The following is a 16,002-nucleotide window of genomic DNA, read 5'->3' as shown; positions in this document are numbered from 1 at the left end:
TAAGCACAATTGTTAGGACAACAGATATGACATGTAGGCCTCCATAGAAAGGACATTTACAATATTATATACAGCATTTAGCTTAAAAGTTACATAAAATCAGTTTCAAGTGGGCTAGTATCAAAATATTCTCTAAAATTGTAAAAGTTGGAACAAATTTATACCATTAGGGACTGCTTGGATCTCTTTGGCTAGAACATCTACAAATTGCCTTCCAATTGAACCTTGTGGTATTGTATATTGTATAAATTTGAAGGTCTAACTTATTTTTACTTGTAGTGTTGTGGCTATGTATCATACTATAAAGACAATTTTATGAACAAGTTATTTACCAGAGGATTCGGAGTTCCACTTCTTAACTCTGTAAGTTCTCAAGAAAACAATGAATGGCACAAACGGTGGCTTTGTGCAATGAAATTAAAAGGAAGACAATATACAATACCACAAGGTTCAATTGGAAGGCAATTTGTAGATGTTCTAGCCAAAGAGATCCAAGCAGTCCCTAATGGTATAAATTCAACCGAAAGAATATTTTTCTTATGTGCTACCATTCTTCAAAAAGATAAAATGATAAAAAATGGGTCTGACATAAGACGTTTGATGAAGAAAAGAATGGAAATGTGGGAAAATGATCAATTTGATGAATTAATACGTGAAGCTGAGAGATGTGATCGGCAAATGAAAACATCACAAGAACACCAAGAAGAAGACCAGAAAATAAGAATCTTCACAAGATTGGTATTACAAGGAAAATTGCGTGAAGCTACAAGATGGCTCACAGATCGCTCCGGCGATGGAGTACTCACACCTGATGATATCCTTCCTGATGGTCAAAATGTTTTTCAAGTTTTAAAAAATAAGCATCCACGTCAAATGGTTCCGAATGACAATACATTTCTAGCTGATGAGAACTTACCATTGATGGTAGATGTAGATATATCCAGTGACCACATAGAGAAGATGGCTAGACGTTTGCATGGAAGTGCTGGCCCTAGCGGAACAAATGCTGATCAATGGAAGAATATGTTGCTGCGCTATGGAGCACATAGCACTCGTTTAAGGGAAGCAGTTGCATCGTTAACTCGATGGATGGCAAACGGGATAGTAAACTGGAACTCGATCAGAGCTCTGTTAGCTAGAAGAGGATTAGCACTGAACAAATACCCTGGTATTCGCCCAATAGGAGTTGGAGAAGTTTTGCAGAGACTATGTGCAAAAACCATGGCTTTTGTAACAGGTGACGATGTTCAAGAAATATGTGGATCTGACCAACTCTGCGCCGGAACGAAAGCTGGAATAGAAGGTGCTATACATGCTATGACGGACCTATTCAATGAAAATAACCAAAATTGTATTTTACTTGTAGATGCTTCAAATGCGTTCAACGCCTTGAGCAGGCCTTTAACTCTGTGGAATGCTAGGGTGCTTTGGCCTCGTTGCGCTCGTTTCCTATTCAATACATACCAAGGCTATGCAACCATTATGTTTAGAGGAAGCAATAAAATCATCCTTAGTCAAGAAGGAACCACTCAAGGAGACCCTTTAGGCATGCTAATGTATGCAATTGGCATATTACCTTTGGTAAAAAAACTAAAAAGCCTAAATTGGAAGCAAAACTGGTACGCTGATGATTCTGCATGTTTCGGTGAAATACTTAAAGTTAGAGAATGGTTTAATGCTTTACGTGTTGAAGGGCCAAAATGGGGGTATTACCCAGAACCCAAGAAAAGTGTATTGATAGTAAAACCTGAATATAAAGAAAAAGCAGAAGAAATTTTCAGAGACCTACAAGTGAAAATTGTAACATCGTACAGGTTTTTAGGGGGTATTATTGGTAGCTCAGAAGAAAAGAAGGAATTCGTGAAAGAAAAGGTAAAAAAATGGGTTGATTGTATAAAGAAATTTGGCATAGCTGCACATAAAAGTCCTCAAGCAGCGTATACTGCCTTTACTAAGTCATTACAAAATGAATGGGCATTTCTCCAAAGAGTAACAGAGGGATTTAGTGAAGAATACGAAGACTTAAAAACTGCCATACATCGCCATTTCACTCCCAACCTTTTCGAACAAGAGATTTCTGAACTTGAACATGACTTGTTCTCTCTCCCTACTCGTTTTGGAGGCTTAAATATTCAGGACCCGACAAAGAACGATGGTATTTCATTTAAAACATCAAAACAATGCACAGAAAAATTAATATTAGCCATTAAAAATGGACAACCATTAAAGATTAATGATCATGTATCAACACTACAAGATGTAAAAAAGAAGAGAAAACTAGAAAAAGACACGTTGGCTAAAGCAAATAATGAACAAATTATGGAATTACTTCCTGAAACTCAAAAGAAGCCAATAATTAGAATTGTAGCAGGGAATACTAGCCAATGGTTAACTGTGACACCATGTGCATCTGATCATACGGATTTGTCCCCGGATCAATTCAGAGATGCTTTGTCAATTCGCTATGGCCGCACACTAAGAAATTTACCAGTACGATGTGATGGTTGTGATCAACCTATGAATCTTACCCATGCTTTAAATTGTAAAAAAGGAGGATTGATCAAACATGGGCATGATCAACATCGAGACCACTGTGCTGCGATAGCAAATATGGCCTGGAAAGGGGTTGAAGTCGAGCCTATTATGAGAGAAGCTGACCCTGCAAACAATGTGCCTGCTTTAAAAGCTGATTTTAAAGTTAATGGTATTTGGGAGGCTGAGAGAGTAGCGTTTTTTGATAATCGCATTGTTAATGCTGACGCTCCCTCTTACGCCAACCAAGAATGGGGAACAATATCTCGAAACCATGCTGTTCAGAAACACAATAAATATGACAAAGCAGCCGAAGACATCAGAGGAAGCTTCACACCATTAATATGTTCCACGGAAGGAGTCCCCCACAAAGAATATGAAGCGTTTCAGAGGAGAACAAGCGAAGCCCTGGCTTTAAAATGGAGAAAACCATACTCCCAAATTATCGGATGGTTGAGGATCCAAAGCCAGCTTTCCATCATTCGAGCGGTTTCGCTTAGGCTACGGGGAACTAGACGAAAAATTCGTAGTATTCAATTTGAAGATGGTGCCGCAATTCCCCCATTGCTCTATTGAGCTTTCATTTTATTTTTTAAACATTTATATTTGATTGAAAATCATAGTCATATGTTGAATTGTTTGAAATGTATAAATAAAGTTTTGTTGTTACTTAACCTAAAATTGTAAAAAGGATTGCTCAAAAGCCATTTTTGGAGCTTTTTACAGAAAACAGCTACAGGCTAGTTTTGGCAGACATCAGGCAGCTTATTGAACATACAGTAAGCTACCTAGGTAGGTTAGGTCATTCATGGTTTTTTAGAGTCTACATCTTTGAAGGTCTAACTTATTTTTACTTGTAGTGTTGTGGCTATGTATCATACTTCTAGGGTGGTGTCAGGTGGCGATGACGCTGACGTTATTAGTAATTTTGCTAACCCCTCTAGAAGTGAATGTTATAGTGAGGTACTGAAACGTGGTAAAAACACTTCCAATATCACTACCAGTGTTGTGGTATCGCCTCAGTTATGCATGTTTCCTGGTGCTGATGGCAATTGGAATCAAGTGACTAGGAAGAAAGGATTAATGTAAATAGTCGCGGTGATAGAGAGAAGTCAAATCCAGTTCGTCCTCAATCTAAAGTGCAACGAAACCGAGCTATAATTGGCAAAGCCAAACAAACTGGACCTCTTGTTGTGGCACAGAGGAAATCCTGGATGTTTTTATCAAGATTTGACCCATGTGTGAATCCTGAAAGCCTAGTTGAGTATATAAGGAACTTGTGTCCTATTGAACACTCTCAAATCCAGTGTGAACAACTTCCCACTAAGTACCAGGGTTACTCATCTTTTAAGGTAGGTGTACCTTCTGACTCTATTGACAAGCTGTTGGATAGCAATCTCTGGCCTGAGGGAATACTCATATGTAAATTTTTGACTCCTAGAACTAATAGTCACAGGACCAGTACTAGGCCTAACCTTGAACAACATGATAGGCCTAGGCCTACTTCAAAGACTTCTGATGGTCCAAAAAACGGGACGTAAGCCCCAACCCACATTGTCTTGGGGCGGAAAAAAACTGTGATATTAGTTTTAGGTTTGAGTTCTTAAATATTAGGTCTATTTTTAACAAGATAGAAGACCTTGAAGTTTTGTTACATAATGAGAACCCTGATGTATTGTGTGTTGCCGAAACGTGGCTGAATTGTTTTAAAGTAAATGGATACAAAACCATTTCTGAATATTCTAGACCTAACCGAGTAGGGGGTGGAGTTGCTCTGTTGCTTAAAACTGAGTCTAGGCTTAAATTTAAGCCGATGACATTATCTATTGACGAAGACATTTGTTCTAAAGGTGTATTTGAGTTCTGTTTGGGACTAATGCAGCTAGACAAGTTCCAAATTATTGTTGTGGTATTGTATCGGCCTGGGACTGCCAACAGCGCTGATATGATTGATTTTATTGATCGTTTTGACTTGTTGATTTCTACCCTCAGAGATAAGTTTAATATCCCGCTTCTTATTTGCGCTGACTTAAATATAAACAATCTTGAGAGATCCTGGGAAAGTCAGCTGCTTCAGGATTTGTTAGAATGTAATAACCTGAACATTATATTTAAAGGACCAACGAGAGTAACACCTGATTGTATAACTCAGCTTGACTATTTTATTGTTGACTCGTGTGTTGCACATATGTTTCGTGCCCCCAGTGCCAAACCTGTTTTTTTTTTCTGACCACCATTTGCTATCAGTACACTTGTTGTGTGAACATTTTGGAGAGGGAAATGTAAATAAGACAGTGAAGAGGAAATTTACAGCCTCGACTTTTGAAGCCTTCAAAATTTTATCTAGCAATGAAGCTTGGATGCCAGAACCTAATTTAAGAAATATTACCTCTAATGATTTATTTGACCATTTCTACGACTCGTTCATGTATGTTTTTAATGTAAGTTTCCCTGTGTCTACTTCAAATGCAAAGAATGAACATAGCCCTTCTTGGGTCAGTCATGAGGTATCGCAGTCGCATGAAGCACTCTTGGACCTGTACTGGAATACTAGGTCGCCTCACTGTTCTGTCGATGGAAAAAATGCTTATCGCGCAGCTAAACGTCACCACTCTGCACTTGTTAACAAAACAAAAAAGGCCTTTTTTGGTAACAAAATATTAAATTCCAAAAACACAAGCAAGGAATCTTGGGCAGTGGTCCGTACACTGTGCGATGAAAAGTATCAGACCCAATCAAACCTGATTCTTATGATCGATGACGTGGAAGTCAAAAATCCTCAAACAATAGTAGACTATTTCTGTAAATCTTTTCACCAGGAAATATGTACGTTGGCTAAAGATAATGTAGCCCCTGTGTTGCCCACTGATCTCGAAGCGAGTCGCTTTGTACTGTCTCCTACTTCTGCGTCTGAGGTTCGTGAAGTAGTCTTATTAATCAAACAGTCTTATATCAAAACAAAGTTCTGGCGTTGATGAAGTCCCATGCAGCCTTCTCAAACTTTGCAATGAAAACATCTTTGAAGCATTGGCCTGCGCTATTAACAAGTTGTTTGAAACTGGTTGCTTTCCTGATTCGTTGAAAACTTCAAAGGTTGTCCCTGTATTTAAGAAAAATGATCCTCTTAACGCAAGTAACTACCGGCCTATTTCTGTCCAGCCTTGTTTTGGTAAAATCTTTGAGATTATTTTTCTTAAAAGATTGCTAAGTTTTATTGAAACAAATAACATCTTGTCAAATAACCAATTTGGGTTCAGAAAAAACATGTCTACCTGTGATGCCATTTTTGCCCTTTTAATGGAAGTATATAACCACCTTGACATATCTGACAGCTTACTATGTCTCTTTTACGACATGACAAAGGCTTTTGATCTTCTTGACCACAGGATCCTTCTGGATAAGCTGCGAATGCTTGGCATTTCTGGAAACCCACTGCGATGGATTTCATCGTATCTTAAAGATAGGCACATGATTGTATCCTTGAAGCACAGAGGCCCTGACAACATCCTTCGGACATATAAATCGTCTCCATCACCAGCTCTGAACATCGGTGTCCCCCAGGGATCAAACCTTGGACCCATCCTATTCCTGTTATACGTGAATGACTTGCCTAGCTCCATATCATCTGGAAATTTATGGCTTTTTGCCGATGACGCCTGTCACCTAGTCCCAAGCCCAAATCGAAACATCACGATTGAAAACGCCCAAACTGGCTTGCTTGAAATGTCAACTTGGTGTAGCAAAAATCATCTGGTCCTAAATTCTAGTAAAACCAAATTAATGGAATTTTATAACAGGAAGAAGCCTGAACCACCTCCGATATTGACCTTGGACGGGGTGCTACTTGAAACCTGTAGTGAAACCAAATACTTGGGCCTACACATTACGGAGAACCTTAATTGGGGAACACATGTCGATGCAATAGCGCCCAGACTGTCATCTGTCACCTACCTGCTGTTTAGACTTCAAAAGCTGGTTGACATCGAGATTCTCCTTAAGGTTTATTATGGCTGTTTTCATAGCATAATCTCATATGGTTTGGTATTTTGGGGTGGTTGTAGTGAGGCAAAACGCATCTTCATCCTTCAAAAGCGTGCAATTAGAAGAATATGTGGAGTCCATAGACGGACACACTGTAAACCTTTGTTCCAAGAACTGAACATCCTCACACTTCCGTCCCTCTTTATATTGGAATCCGCATTGCTTGTTAAAAAGAACCCCAATATTTTTGTAACAAACAGCATGGTCCACAATTACAATACAAGAAGAGCAACAAATCCACATGTACCTCAAGTAAATTCCACCCTTGCAAGCAAGAGCCCTTACTTCAATAGTATAAAAATTTACAATAAATTGCCTCAGTACATAACACAAGAGCCCTCTATCAACAAATTCAAGAACCTGCTAAAACATTCTTAAGTCAAGTGGCCTACTACAGTGTTGATGAGATATATGTCTAGGCCATGTACAATCTTGAAGAGGAAATGAATCCATCTATATAAATTAATATGAAGAAATGTATAAAAACCTGACGACCACGTCGCTGATGCAATACCAGTGGGAATTCTCCAAGTATCCAAGTAAGTAAGTAAGTAAGTATCAGGCGATATAGACATAACAGCAAGCGCTGTTGCTTTTTGTCTGCGTTTAGACAATTGTGATCTTTGCGCACCCTTGCGGCTTCCCGAGGTGTTATACTTATGTGTCCATACTTATGCTCGAGGTGTTACTTTGTACCTTCAAGACATGATTCAGCTACCTGCTAATGTAGAAAACGACCTAAGAAGAGGAATGTTATCCGTTAAAAGAAGTGAGGGAAGTTTCAATGCTGTTGGTTGTGATTTAGCCCTTGAACAATCACAGATTAGATCATCTGCTGTTTCAGGAGGATTAAAAGGGATATCAAAGAAACGAGAAGCAATGGAAAAGTGGATTCTCCTTCATCCAGTTAAGAATTAAATTTATAATGCATTAACAAGTTTCTGTGATATGAACAATGATCCCACAGGTGATGTGTCAGACTCATTTGCACACAATGAGTGGATGAGATCAAGAATCAAACGGGATGAAGCCGACTGTACAAGTTTGTTTGACCAACTTTCAGAGAAGCAAATCTTTTCAGAAAAAGATTAAATACTTCCATTACATAATATTTGTAACGGTAAAATAGCGGACCAAATAGTTTCACAGAATCTATTGGCATTGAAAGATCGTGGGGAAGAAATGCTTGCAGAACAGGTAAAATCATGTTTCGAAAAACAGGAAAAGAGTATTTTTGAGAAAATGAAGAGAGTTGATTTTAGAAATTTAAGCTATAGTAAAAAACCTGCGATTGGATATATGAATTTGGCGGCAGCTGATAACCAATTGAAGAAAATGAAAGATATAATGAATGTTCACAAAACCGTAATACTGGCAGTTCAAAGAGAGTATGATGACTTAGAAGTTCTATAAAAATATGAAATGCTTGAATATCCTAGAGCTTTGGTTGATAAATACGGGTTTATGAAAAAACCAGCAAAGCACACTCTTGTAAGATCATTGGAGAGTGAAGTAGTGATGGTGATTACAAAACAATTTTATCATCATCGTCTGCTGGTTTGACCCACATATTTGACGGAATGTCTGTGGTTTTTATTGTTCAACCATCTAGGTTTAACACATTTGGTGAGTTTGCTAAGTCGTATTACAGCTATATAACTGCTTTCTTTACAAGCACCAATGTAGAATGAATTGACATAATTTTTGATAGGTATGACAACATTTCTATTAAGCACATGGAAACTAAACGGCGTTCAAAAGGCTCAAATCCAGTGGAAGTAAAAATAATGGGACCAAATACTAAAATTACGAAGAATATAAAGAACTTCCTAAGCAGCACAGCAAACAAAGATGAACTTGTTTCGTTTCTCTGCCAATATGCAACTAAGTTTGTTAAATTGAATGATAATCAGGAACTCGTAATTTCAGGGGGGTTTCAAGAACGGGGAATGTGCTTTAAAATCAAAGGAAATTACCTAATTGAAGTATGTGAGCTACAATCAAACCATCTAGAAGCAGATACTCGAATATTCGTCCATACGCTTCATGCAGCTCGGGATGGTTTACAGATTATGATCCACAGCTCAGATAAAGATGTGTTTGTTCTAGGCATACACTTTTGGCAAAGAATGAAAAATCTCAACTGTGTGGGGCTGTGGATGAAAATTGTTTCTAAGGGATCCCGTATCCTTGGATGTCACATGATTTCTGAATCGTTGGGTACTCAAATTACCAACGTACTTCCAGCCCTCCATGCTTACACTGGTTGCGATACCACTAGCAAGATATCTACAAAACACTCTGCTTTCCAACCTGTCAAACAGAGTGACGTACAACATGCCCTTAAACCTTTAGGAAATGGCAAAATTTTAGCAGCTGATGAAATTTCTGCTTTGGAAGAGTTTTACTTGAAACTAATGAAAAAACCAGGAAAAACACTTGACGAAGCTCGCCACACGTTAATCTCTCGTTCTTCGGGGATTGGACTAGACCTAGATAAATTACCATGTACGTCGGATGCGCTCTGTCAGCATGCACTTCGAGCTTCCGCACAAACCTACATCTGGATTAATTCCTTCAAGCCTATTTATGAGCCAATAGATTTCACAATATTTGGATACAAACTAGAAGATAATTGTTTGGTACCACGACTCCAAACAAAATCGTCCACGCCAGAAGATCTTATTGCTCCGTGTAATTGCAAGAGTCGCTGTAAGTCAATCAAATGTTCTTGTAAGAAACATGGAATAAGATGCATCAAATTGTGTTCATGTATAGAAGAGGAATGCAAAAACGAGTGAACTTTTCTTTGAAATGAGACAACTATTTATGTAGTTTAAGCAATTGTATTATTTTTATCTGTAGCAAGTACTTTTAAATACAATTATTTTTAATATTACTTATTGTGTTTCGTTGTAATTTAATAACGATTTATATAGGATTATTAAATTACAAATTATTAGATTTTGGTGTTAAATGCTAAAGGATAATTACGTTGTTGTTATCCAATCAGCCACAAGGTTGATTTCGGACATATTTCGTGAGTAAAAACTTAAATATAATCACCGCAACGTATATTTTGTCTGTTTTAAAAGTAAAATCTTTATTAAAATTTAATTTATCACTTTATCGAACGGGATAGCACTATAAGTGTAATATATACTTTTGAAGCAAATTTCCTTTTCTTTTAAACTATAAAAAAATTATCAAAATCGGACGAAAAACAATGGAATTATTAGCTTTTTACTAGATCAAGGTCAAGTCAGGTGGTCCGCCATATTGGATGGCAGCCATATCGGTACTCGACCAACGCCGATCGTGGCAACATGCGTTTTCTTACTGTCCAAAGTGTCATTAACAACAATCAAAAGAGAAAGTGCATCCGAATAATTTTGCATACTCAACTCCCACCACGGCCTGGTCTAGATGTGGACCTTCCCTTAATGAATCCATGTTGGTGTTGGCTGATGAGTTTTTCTTCCACAAAAAAAACCATTAGTTGAGTTTCTAACTTCTAGTTTCAATTTGTTCAATTACTTTGGAGAATACGGATATGAGATAGATAGGGCGGTCGTTTTCAACATCTGTAACAGCACCTTTTTTGTGTTTTATGAGCTTTTATGAACTAAACTGCTTGATTGTTAGCTTGATCATAGTGGAGTAGTGCATTGGATTTTAGTGGCCGATTAGGACCCGCCTGGTGATAATGTGTGTTAAGGTTTTTATCCTGTGTCACTCACATTGTTTCAGGCACTCTTGGCTTAATTATTGAATAGTGAGGACGAAGCCCGAGTTGCTAAGTCAGTAACAACCCCTAGGAGTTAGAGAATCAGCGTAGGTCTGGTGGAGTGGTGGTGATTAGTGCACGATACACAATTTTGGTGAATTGTTTTTACTTGTTCACATTGCCCGTGTATGAGCCAGCCCTGTAACGGTTTTCCTTATCGCAGACCCTGGAATTTCACCCAACCATTGTAGACTCAGCAACATTTGTAACTATATTTTTCCCCCCAAGAAAAGTGTTATGAACATATTATGAAGCTATAGTTGTTACCATAGCAACCTAAATGTTTATTAATCAATGCTGTTTACTTTCTATTCTGATTTTAATACAACACAGTTTACTTTTATTTCAACACTTTGTCTTTTTACTATATTTCAAATATTCCACTCAAGTCATCTCAGTTGGCGACGATTTGGTAAAAAACTATTATCAATTCTTGTTTTATTCTATTAGTTTCAAGATATTTTATTTTGTTAACACATTCACTGCTAATGATATGTAATACTTTTATAAATGGCTAAAAAACATAAACATTGACATGATCATGTTAATTGAGTGACAATATATCTTTAATTAAATAAATTTTATACTATGAATTGTGGATTAAAATATATTATGTAATTATATACATCATGTATTATATATCTGCTAATATACTTATGACGCACAAGTGCGTCATTAGCAGTGAACGTGTTAAACATTTTAACTTAAAATGAATGAAGAACAATTTGAAAGACTCATGAATGTGTTGGCTGCAGCTCTAGGTAATAAAACTTCAACTACTCAGATCAACTCTTTTGAACAATTTGATCCAAATAATGATCAATTCAAATCATATTTGGAACGTTTTGAAAATTATTGCAATTTGAAGAACATTAAAGAAGACAAGATGAAAGCTCAACTCCTGTGCTCATCTATTGGTAAGGAACATTACAATAATCTGACAACTCTTTTAGGCCCAGAATATCCTGTAAAAGACTTACATTTTTCAAAATTAATCGAACATTTCACAGTGATGTTGTCACCTACAGTATCTCATATTCTTGCACAACACTATTTTCTCAGTGTTTCATAACAGTTGCATCAATCTATCTCTGATTTTGTCACAGTCCTGAAAGGTAATCTGAATAATTGTAATTTTTACACTTCTTGCAATGAATGTGAAAGTAAAATTTCAATTGCTGATGCATTTCTTCGCCCTCAATTTATTAGAGGACTAAAAGACAATTGGATACGTCAACAACTTCTACAAGACACTAATCTCAACACTTTTGACACACTCCTCAAGAAAGCAATCGCCCTAGAAGCTTCCCGCTATGAATTAAATAAAATTTGTAATCCTGTCACACAATCATCAAGTTAAAATGCAGATACACACAAAATTGATAGGCATTCAAGGTCTAAGACAAAGGAATATCAAAGTTTCAAGCAATTTAAGACTTGCAAATATGATGACCGCAGTTCCAATAGATCTCAATCACAACATTTCCGTAAGACAAGCTTAAAAAGACACGTTGACTACAAAGCTTTGGGTATTGATGGACTTTGTTTCAAATGTGGTCGATCAAACCATCAGTCTAATGAATGCAAAACTATTCGGAATAATCTTAGAAGCACTTCCTGTGGAAAACAAGGCCACGTATCAAAAGTGTGTATAACGTCTCTACTAAAGAACTCTAAAACAAACACCCTGTTGTCTCACTACACAGAAGATGAATCCAGTCACCCAGATGAGTATGGAATCACTCAAATCAGCGATGTAGAAGATCTTTACATACTAGGACCAGACTCAGACAAATACATGGTTACAGTCACTATCAACAACACGCCTCAGACATTTGAAGTAGACTTTGGTGCACGATTTTCCTTAATCTCAGAAACGGACTTTGATAAACTTGGACTTAAAGTGCCACTTCAACCAACTCCTATCTCATTTCGCTCATACTCTGATCATATAATAAAACCTATAGGTAAAGTAACTGTATCAGTCTCTTACAATAAAAATTCACTAAATGCTGATTTATTTATAGTACCTGCGGGTCATTCTGCTTTGTTAGGAAGAATTTGGATTCGTGGACTTGGAATTGAACTCAGTGATGTAGACAACAGAAAGCAATCACCGATGAATACAGTTGATGTTAATTTAGTTCCGCCTCTAGAAGATATATTAAAAAAATACTCAGCAATTTTCGAAGAAAGAATCGGATGTATTCCCAATGTTGAAGTCAAACTCCAACTCAGAGATAATGAAAACCAGTTTTTACTAGGGAACGTGATGTCCCTTTCGCTTTACGAGAGAGAGTAGAAAAGGAACTTACAACCCTCGAGTCTCAAAGAATCATAACTCCAGTCGCATCAAGAGATTGGGGGTCACCATTGGTTGTTATCCCAAAGCCAGATGGAGGAGTCAGACTATGCGTGGATTACAAGTGTGGGGTTAATTAAAAACTTGTCTCATCTCACCACCCCATTCGACGCATTGATGATGTCCTACATAGTCTCCGCGGATCAAGATACTCTGTAAGTTGGATCTTCATAAGGCTTATTTGCATCTAAAAGTCTATGAAGAGGGAATTAAGATTCAAACAATATCAACCCATAAAGGAATGTTCAACATGAATGTCTCAGTTTCGGAATAAAAACCGCCCCTTGTCTGAGTTTAATCGAATTTTGTCACAACTGTTAAGCGGATTATCAAAGGTAGAAGCATACTTTGATGATATCATTTGTCACGGAGAAACTCTCGAAGAGTGTATGAAGAACCTAATTGCATGTTTGGAATGTCTCAAGAAGAATGATCTACATCTTAACAGAACAAAATGTGTTTTCTTCAAGGAAAGTATTAATTAGAAATTAATTAAAAGGAGAAATTAATTACCTTGGACTTGTGGTGTCATTAAACAAGATTCAAAAATGCACTAAAAAGGTTGAAAAGGGTTGGTACTGATTTTGGAAAATGAAATTCCCTGACTTTTCCAGGTTTTCCAGACTGATATTATACTTTTTCCAGGTATACCGTAAGACGATATCGAATAGTCAGAATCAAGAATTATTAGAAAAAATGTAGGCCTAAATAGTTTACTCATAAAACCAATAAGAAAAGAATTAAACATCTGGAATCTGGAAAATGAAGAGTACCAACTAACTTAACCTCACACTTTATGTTCTACTTGGCCTTGACTTGACACTAGCAGATAGACGATACGGTGCTTCTGATACTGATATATATCGATATTTTGCTTGCGATATCATCGGCTTATATGGGAAGAAACATGTGATATTGGAAAAATAAACTACCATACTTGTAGTACCAAACTAAACTATTAAATGTTTCAACTAACAGGATAAACTTTTTTTATAAACTCCTACAAGTGCAGTTTTTTTTAGTTTATTAAAGGTTGAATCAGTATTGGTATAAATTCAATGAGGAATATTGTATTCAGTATCGTATTGAAATTGAAACGATGAATGTAGGAATATCCTTCCGCGCATCGCGGTACTAGCAGTGTTTCCATACGTGGGATTATTATCCCGAAAACAAGATTTTTAGAGCATGAGCAGGATTTAAAGGGGATGTGGGATAAAACAGGAGTTTTGGCTATGACGTCCGTTTTTATTTACTATGCTTTATTTTAGTGAAAAACTAACCCCAATCGAAAAAATTACCTTAACAAAATATAATAGCAATGTTAAAACAACTATTTTAACACAATATGTCTAATTTAGCACTCAGAATTAAACATCAAAAATCTTAAGCGATTAAACGGGATTTCTTAACCCAGTGACCGGGATTATATTCTTTTGGTCGTGTAGAAACACTGGGAGCTCGGTGCGTTCAATTAAAGCCAGTAATCAGAGGGTGATGATAGAATGTCTGTTGATGTTCGATGTTTTTTATATCGATGGTAGGTTCCTGATGTTTTTGTTACATCGATATTTTCGTCAAACTTCGATGTTTATGACCAAGTATTGAGACGTAGATGCAAAATGTAGCATATCTGTAAAAAATGTAGTCTTTCAAGAGAAATTCCAGATTTTTTCCAAAATTCCCTGACTTTTCCAGACCAACAAAATTCCCTGACATTTCCAGGTTTTCCAGGTTTTCCCTGACCGTACCAACTCTGTTGAAGCAGTTACTCAGATGCCTTGCCCTAGAAATGTTGATGAGTTAAGACGCTTTCTTGGCTTAGTTACCTGCTATGCAAAATTCATTCCTGACTTCTCTTCAAAAACACATCCGCTACGATGTTTGCTTCGAAAAGGAGAAAAATTCTTTTGGTCAGTTGCTGCTGAAGCCTCATTTCTGAATTAGAAATCTGAACTTTGTAGGGATACAGTTCTTATTCCTTTCAACCCATCAAAACCAGTTATTCTCACAACAGATGCTAGCCCAACTGGAATTGCTGCAATACTCAGTCATGATATCGATGGTCAAGAAAGACCAATTGCATGTGCATCCAGAGCATTGAATCAGGCTGAAACAAATTACAGCAAACTTGATAGAGAAGCTCTAGCAATCATCTATGCAGTCACCCATTTTTACAATTACGTTTTTGGTAAAAGATTCACTCTTGTCACCGATAATGAACCATTGTCACATATTTTTCATCCAGGACGTGCCCTGCCACGAATGACATCATCTCGCTTATTGCGTTATTCTTCATTCCTGTGTGATCTTGACTATACAGTTCGATGCAAGAAAGAGAAAGACAATAAAAACATGGATTGTTTGTCTCGAAGCCCAGTTCACTCATCAATTTTATCTGAACTAACATTCGACAAAGAAATAAACACAATCAATGCAGAAACCTTACTTCAAATCTCCAGCACAGTGATAACCGCAGACACGATCAAAGAAGAAACAGCAAAAGACCCTGAGCTACAAGTTCTTTTATATAAACTGAAAAATAGTCGCAAAGATAGCCCTTACATGATCTCAGACAACATAATTTTCTGATCAGATCAAGTCGTAATTCCCAAACGTCTTCAAAATCTAATTCTAAATGAGCTCCATGAATCACACCTCGGAATTACTAAAATGAAACAGCTTGCAAGAAAATATGTATATTGGGAAGGTATGGACAAAGAAATAGAAAGACTAGTGAAAAGCTGTGAAGCTTGTGCTAAAGTTCGTCACAACCCACCAAAAGCTCCGGTACATCCGTGGGATCAGCCCGATGATAACTGGGAAAGAGTGCATATTGATTATGCCAGTCCATTGGATGGAAATTATTTCCTCATGTGTGTAGATGCTAAATCAAAGTGGACAGAAGTTCGCATTCTTCCAAATGCTCCTTCCTCAGCAACGACGATGGTACTACTTGAAAACATTTTCTTGGTTCATGGGTACTCCTCGTTCTTAGTCTCGGACAATGCAAGTATATTCAAAAGTGAGGAATTTATCAACTACTGTAAAGAACGTGGGATTTTCCAAAGATTTACTGCCCCTAACCATCCTGCAACAAATGGCCTAGCGGAACAAAACATAGAAACTTTAAAGAGAAGACTTATTGCTACTGCCGATGATCTAACCCCAATTACCACAAAGCTACAAAACATTATGTTCAGATATCGAGCAACACCTTTGGCATCAGGCAAGACTACAGCAGAGTTGTATTTGAACAGGAAGATTAGACTTGACACAC

General features: G+C 37.1%; 1 protein-coding gene across 1 annotated transcript in view; it reads right to left on the bottom strand.

Annotated features, from left to right (window-relative positions):
• The window catches only part of LOC128982827 (vacuolar protein sorting-associated protein 8 homolog), a 306,699-nt gene that overhangs the window by 84,852 nt on the left and 205,845 nt on the right, over window positions 1-16,002 (bottom strand). The window lies entirely within an intron of this gene.

The sequence above is a fragment of the Macrosteles quadrilineatus genome, unplaced genomic scaffold (genome assembly GCF_028750875.1).
Source record: "Macrosteles quadrilineatus isolate MER2022 unplaced genomic scaffold, UCM_ALF_1.0 Scaffold_1__1_contigs__length_201487025, whole genome shotgun sequence".
NCBI classification, from domain to species: Eukaryota; Metazoa; Arthropoda; class Insecta; order Hemiptera; family Cicadellidae; genus Macrosteles; species Macrosteles quadrilineatus.
Note: the sequence above shows the minus strand (reverse complement) of the source record. Positions and strands in the feature narration are given on the sequence as shown.